The following is a 5,369-nucleotide window of genomic DNA, read 5'->3' as shown; positions in this document are numbered from 1 at the left end:
TCCAAATATATGCATTTCTTGCTGACTCTTCGGGTCCAGTGTCGGCTGACGAGCAACTTTAATAGGGGGAAAATTTGTAACACTAAAGGCCCAAAGAAAGGAACAACAGAAACGACTAAAACAAAAGCACACAAGCATTCTAATAATATAATAAATCAAGCAATCATCACATATTACTGCTAGTCACACAATATGCATGCCTACTTAAGCACACAAATTTCGCGGAATCTCCGGTACTACGATCTAGCATGCTGTGACGATGTGCATGAGGACGAATAAGTGTGTGGAAGAATTGGTGTAAACATCGCTACACCAAGTGCTAGCTTAGCCAGGTGGCAACTTGAACTAGCTCGGAGGTAAGGACGTACTCGATAATCATGCAGCAGGACACGAAGGTCGCAACCACATCATTATCAAGTGGACGGAAAAAGATCCGTACTCGTCCAAGAAGTAGGATTGCGGGGAAAAACTGAGGCTACTAACATTGCCCTTCCTTGATAACTAAGATCATTAAGGGTTGCCAACACGACAAAATAAAAGAACGATCCAGTATAGACGCATGTCCATCACCGAAATGATAGACGGGACTGAAAGAAAGACATCGGTGCGATACCTGAGCATCATTTTTGCAAACAGTGTCGAGATCACTTGGCATCACTCTGCTGGGACAGAAATGACACCAAACACCGAAAGAAAAAGGAACTAGAGAAATGCAAAGGTTGAGCTGTAGTGGATCCAAACCGATGCCAGGTACACTCACCAGATAAATCGTTAGCAACTAAATAATAATCTATATGCATGCTATGCGACAAACAAATGCAGCAATCAAGTTCAACAAACCAACTGGGGTCTATACTACCGCTGTCTAGCGCGGTCTAGGGCGTCCTACAGCCAGACTTGCTCTGATACCAAGCCTGTGGCACCCCGGGTCAGAGAAAACCAGAACGCTCCGTATTCCAGCCCAAAGATTGAGGAGAAGTCTTCTGGAATACGACACTTCTTAGCATAGAACAAACCGGCTTTCTATTATTACACGAATATGAGTACAAGGTTTCCGATATTACAATGAATAACATTGGTACGACAACACTACGCCATCCACCGTTGCTCTATGCAAGTAGCAGAACAACACAATGAAGCGGAAGAACTCTAGCAGCTGAACAACGGCGACGGTGGTGAACTCCACTCCGCAGGGACTCTGGCTGGAACACTTATCCTAGCTCGCACGAACGGAAACCATGATAAGCAGGCAATCAAATCTGGCATGACCTGCAAACTGGCATGACATGCCAGGTCAATACACTGAATGTACTTGCAAGCTCACAATAACCAGAAGCATTCAAGATAGACAACAACATGGCAATTACAGGTTAAACAAGAATTAACATGATCTCATCCGAATAACATGGCATGACCAACATAAACATGATACAGCTAACACAACATGAACATATTAATCTGACAATACTAGCATGCAACATGATGTCACTACATGCACCACTTATACCGCCCAGGTTACCTCCTAACCAATCACATGCATCACTTACCAACCTCGGACATCACACGATCATCTCAAGATCAAATCAAGCTTGGTATAAACAATACCGTAGCAATCATTAAATGACCACAAGGAGCTTGATCTTTACCCACGACTCTCGCACAACATCACGAATATACAACAACTTGGTATCCTCCATACCATTGTGATCCTTACGGCGATCACAACCCGACCAACACTTGGCCCGTGATCCTTACGGCGATCATAACCCGACCAACTCTTGGCTCGTGATCCTTACAGCGATCACAACCCGGCCAACACTTGGCCCGTGATCCTTACAATGATCACAACCAACTTATCTCATTGTTATTAAGCACATTATTCTTATTACTGTTGACTCATGGTGTGACCTACTTTTGACCTGGGCCCTAATCCGCGGGCGTGACTATCGATAGATTTAATATACACTCTACAGATGTTAGTACACTGTACCCACACTACAGAACCCATGGCCTCGCACACCCATTCGGGTGGACCAACGGCATTCCGACAAAACTGATCTACTGTCATGACACTCTCCCGGCCACTCCGACTCACTCCCCACTGGGCTAGTCCTGGGTGGCCCCATGTCTACCTCCAGACACAACGACCACCGTCGTGGCCCGATCCACTCTGGGATCCTTGCACAAAATCAAATCAAAACCGGGCACACAAGGCTTATGTCCGCCTACCTGATCGGGGTAGTGCATGCCCATAACCTTCCCTCGTTGGAGGCACCGGCGAGAGGCACAATAATAGACCCAGTTAGGACCGTCCCATACCGGTAAGCGTGGTTGCACTGGTCAGCATCGATTCAGCGACACCATGACTCAGCCAACAGTTGTTCAAGTTCAATTTAATCCGGTTAAACTTGAATGCAAATATGCTGAGCTATGATAAAATGACATGATGCCAACTGTAATACATGAACATCACCATGAGGGTATCACGTAACCATCCATCATATCAACAATAACTCATATCCACTGAACATGGCATACTGACTAGCACGACCATCACCAACATCAACATGTACCACTAGCAATCATAATAATATGAAAGGAGATACTAGCAGGTATAACATGATCACAGAGTATAGAACAACATAGCATAACAGTGAACATGCAACTCTAAACATTACGGGAAGAACGATAACCATCTTTTCAACAAGCAAACATTTAATAAAGATTCAAGTTGAAAACCATGGCTACTGCATGAATATCATGCAAGTGGGTATTGTGGCTTGCCTGGGGATGAAGAAGGCACCGGGGAGAAGTGCGGTGAAGCCGCGGAAAGAATCACCGGAAATCGTTCTCTCTCGGAGGGGGATGAATAAGGGCAAGGGCATAGTTGTCATTTTCATAGTGTCAAACCATAGTGAGAGCATGACCAACAGAATGGGCTCGACGAAACAAAGAAGTGAGCATTGGAATCTCCTCATTTGGAGCTACGGTTAAAAAGATATGGACGTTTTTCTGCGAGGGACCCATCTGTAATGAGAATCTTTTCAAACAGGGGCCTGAATAGAAAAAGTGAAAGCGTATTTTGGGGATTACGTCTCCACTTACACTGACATGGCGACGACCGGTCAAAAGGGGTAGAGGTGGGGCCGGCTCTTGTGGCTGACAGGTGGGGTCGCGGGGCCCGCCTGGCCAGGTCAACGCCCCACCTGGCCATCTCCTTCTTCCTCTCGACAGAATCAGGGGAGAGGCGAGGCCGTGCAGCGCCGGCGATGGCCTAGGCAGCTCCGACCGTCCTCGGTGGAGCTGGGACTACCGGCGGGCGCGGAACGGTGCGTTGCTCCCTCCTGGAGCAGCAGCAGGCGTTGGGGAGGCCTGGAGTTGACGGCGGCTGGCGGGGCCGAGGGCAGCGGCAGCGGTTGACCTTGGGGGCACGCGGCTAGGGGTACTCTGGCGACGAGGGGAAGGATTGGGGAGGGTCACCGAAGCATGGGGAGGATGTGGGTGAGATCAGTGGGTGGAGAAGGGGACCGGGGAGCTCGAATTTGAGCCGAGCTTCGCGGTGGCCATGGCGATTGTGAGGGGCACAGAGAGCTCCTCGAGCTCGGAGAAGAAGCTAGGCGGGGCTAGAGGAGGTGCAGGAGGCCAATGGTGAGCTTGGGAGGCTCGGGGGATGGCTATATATAGCCGGGCGAGAGGGAGCCGCGCTGGCGTCGCCGTGGACGCGTGGCCAGCGCCACGAACGCGTGCTCGCATGCATGAGCTCGAGGGCAAACGACGGGGAAGGCATAGCGGAGAGCTATCACGAGGCGGGGGAGGCCAAGGGGGTGCAGGGAGGATGCGGCCAAGGAGGAATACGACGGCCAATGCACTGTGCTCTCGTGGGCGTTCGGCGGCGAGCATCGGTGAGGAAGAGGACGGAGGGGGAGAGGGATCCAGGGGAACGGCGATGAGGAGAATAAGCCACTGGACATGCTCACAAGCTCAAAGACGACGAGAGGGGGAGGGGGTCCAGCACGAACAACCACTGGACGCGCTCATGGCATGCCAAAACAGTGGTCACCACCAGTGCTGGCATGTCCGGGAGGCAAACAGCTGGCAAGCGTTGTCTAGTGGTAAGTCCTTCCTGGGTAAGTTGTAACTACGATGGTAACTTGGTGAAAGAGACTCTGGTTAAATAGTTAGTGAGCTCTGAAGTTTACTGCAGTAAACTTTACCAGCTCAATGTGATCACCAGGGAGTTACTTGAAGCCAAAGAAGTTGTCTGGGGTGTTTAGGCTAGGAAGGACTATAGTCCTGGAGGTTTTGAGGGGAAATGGACCAATATAAATCATAGTTGCTTCACAACTGCATATTTGGTCCAGAAATGAAGATCAACAAGATGCACTCACATGGAGTGTTCAATTGGGCTAATATTGGGCAAAGCTAAGTCATTTGGTCATATGAAGATGCTCACTAAGTATCATACCATTTGGCAAAGCCAAAATGGTACTTGCTTCACAAACATCTTCTCTGGACAAAAACCTAGAATAATTATGGTGGTCAAATGGATCAATGAAATGATGCCAAAATGGGTGGAGAGATGTTTTATGGGCATTAGAATGGTCTGGTAATTTACCAGGATTTTTGAAGCAATATAAAATACACTTGCTTCACAACCTAGAAATATTGCCAGAATCAAAGATTTGCTCATGTGCTCACATAGATGATTGGATGGAGCTGCAAATAGGTGGAGGGGATTAATATGATCAAATTAAGGAGTGTGCAAAAGTACAACTCATTTGGATATCCCTAGCTAGTACTTCCTTCACAATGGCTTCTGTTTGACAGAAACTTTGAAAAATTGCTGAGGAATATTGGCTAGGCAAATAAAGTTGAACTTCTGCATGAGGCAATTATTTGGACATATAAGCATGCCCAAGGAGATGGGGAGCAATCAATAAAAGATAGGTGGCACTTCCTTCACAGATAACCACACTAGACAGAAATGAAGAATAATTATTGGGGAATTATTTTTGAAAATGGCAATGAATAGTTTTGCCATATTTGTTCAAGATATGACCCAAACAATTTATAGAATTATTTGGGAATTTTTGGAGTGATGGAAATATAGGTTGCTTCACAACCTAGGGCAATTTGAGTTATTCCTTTAATAGAAAAGGAATATTCCCAATAAAAGAATATTGGGATTTGGGCTAGGATGGAAATGACAGGGTCTAGGGAAGGATTTGGATATGACAAGCCACTCTGGAAGCAAAGAAGAGGGCATCTTCTTCAGTTTACAGACCACAAAGCCACGAAAAAGAAAAACTCAGGCAAAAACCTCGGAAAAACAAAAGAAAAAGAAAGGGCAAAAAATCAGGCTGTCATAT

Source organism: Triticum dicoccoides, chromosome 7B (genome assembly GCF_002162155.2).
Source record: "Triticum dicoccoides isolate Atlit2015 ecotype Zavitan chromosome 7B, WEW_v2.0, whole genome shotgun sequence".
In the NCBI taxonomy this organism is placed as follows: Eukaryota; Viridiplantae; Streptophyta; class Magnoliopsida; order Poales; family Poaceae; genus Triticum; species Triticum dicoccoides.
Note: the sequence above shows the minus strand (reverse complement) of the source record.